We start from the raw sequence: 2,280 nt of genomic DNA on the forward strand, positions 1-2,280 counted from the left end.
CATCGCACATGAGTTTTTTGCGGAACCCGTCTGCCATGCAAGACTCCATCGCACACATTTCCCAACAATTACTGTGTGCGATAATGTTCTATCACAAACGGTTCAGGAGCCCCTTCGCACACATAGAAGTGCTGTAGACCGTTTGTGATTTGTTGTGTATTACCGACGGTTGCGGCAAGAGTGACGTGTGCTTTTCGTTTGGGATCGCACACGTTTCCTGAAAAAATTACAACTGGGATTGTATTTTACATTGGGCATGGTTTACTCCAAGCTCTCATGTGCGATACCGTGATATCACAAACAATTCTAGAGACCCTACGCAAACGTAATAGCGCTATAAATCGTTTGCGATCCACTACTGCAGGATGCTGCTAACCATACACTATGATCAGAGACCCTTCGAGAAACTATGTATGATGCAATAATCGCAAACGGTGCTGTATGAAAACCGTCAGAAATGATGCAAAACGTTTGTGATGGAGGATGCATCAAACACGGTTCAGATTTTAGTTGCCTGTGCGATTCAGGCCACATAGTTAACCCGTTCGAACTGTTTGCGATGAGGCAGAACAACAGAAACATGCAGCCATATCAATGTGTGTGCGATATACGGCATACAGTTCGCTCCGATGAACCATTTGCTATTAGGGAGTGCAACAAAAATGATTAGCCAGATCAAGGTGTGTGTGATATAGGGCATACGGTTCACTCGGATGAACTGTTTTTGATTAGCGAACGCAATAGAAACGGTTCAACTTAACAAGATGTGTGTGATACGTGGCAAACAGCCGAATCGGATGAACTGTTTGCGATGAGAAATTACAACACAGACGGTTAATATAGTTAGTTCGTGTGCGATTCTGTGTGTACAAAAAACTTTGAAATATGCAAACTAGTTGCTTGCAGTGGCTAGGAATATCGGACATGATGCGTCTGCGAGTACTCGTGTGTGATGATTAGTAAGTTACACATACGTTTCCTTATGTTAAAACTTGTGTGATAAATAACACGTGGCACCAGATACGGTATTCGGGTTGTATGTGTGCTCCACTTAGTCTTCCCGCGCTCCAGCGAATGCCTCCCGCACTCCACATGGATGAATTGTAAAATCCACGCCTATTCCCTCACCGGTTTCCCACCACCAGCTAACGGCTTGCTGCATATAACCCAGGCGGCAACACACCGCCGCGACACTCTGCGAAGATCTAGTCCTCACCCATCTACCATTAGTTATTCCAAGCATGCCAGGCAATGACCAAAGGTTCGACGTTGACGCCTACCTGCGTTACATCTTTGATGAGGAGAACGAGCCGGAGCAGGTCGGGGAGCAAGAGCTTCAATGGCCGGTGCAGGCACCATGGCCCATCGGCAGCGATATCGGCATCACAGTCCTTGGGAGCACAATCGAAATATTGCAGAGGAGGTGTGATGAGCAGTTTGCCATCCTCCGTGCAAAAGATCCAGAGCTGCTTGGCGGCATGATCGACGACCCACCCGAAAAGCCGCCGTCACCAGTGCTCATCGAGAGCCTAATGCCCCACAAGGAATGGGCAGAGGACGTCTGCGATTCAGTCAAGATAAAGGCAGCCTACGGCTTCATCATTGCCCGCGGCGACCGTGTCAACCTCGATCCCGATGATGTGGTGTCCAGGCTCGAGCGCATCCATGGCGGAGTTGACGTCCCCGACGAAGTAGAACATCGCCAACGTGATATCTTGAGGATGCAGGTGATCGACGGAATTTGCTACCCGGTCAAAGACATGGAAATGGAGCGGTTCCGTGGAGTTGTCATGCGCGCGATTGCACGCTGTCAAGATCTTCTGGAAGAGGCCCAGCTGCCCCAAGAGCCTCCCAACGCCAGCAACTCCGTAGGCGGAGGCGGGTCGGGACACTCGGAGTGAACGACCGCAAGGGTGCTATACTGATCATGCAGTCCGAGTAGACCATCGTCGGAAGGCCGCCAGCTCAGCCTTTTAGCTTATATTTCATTATAATTGTATGCATATGTAGGTCGTGAGTGTTTTGGGCCTTTCCGCATTTGGCATTTTAAATTATCCTGAATATGTAAGACAATTATTAAGAATTATTAACAGTTACCATTGTAACTTTGCCTCAACGGCGAGTAGAGCGCGCAGGGATGCTAGAGCGGAGCGCGCCGCGGCCGCCTCAACGGCGAGCAACCACGTGGTCAACCTTCTGCCATCAATAAATTTTGACCTTGTTTCTCGTCACATTGCTGATTACAACGCAATAAGTAAAATTGCAAATCTGTTCGCACCT

This window comes from Aegilops tauschii, chromosome 2 (assembly GCF_002575655.3).
Source record: "Aegilops tauschii subsp. strangulata cultivar AL8/78 chromosome 2, Aet v6.0, whole genome shotgun sequence".
NCBI classification, from domain to species: Eukaryota; Viridiplantae; Streptophyta; class Magnoliopsida; order Poales; family Poaceae; genus Aegilops; species Aegilops tauschii.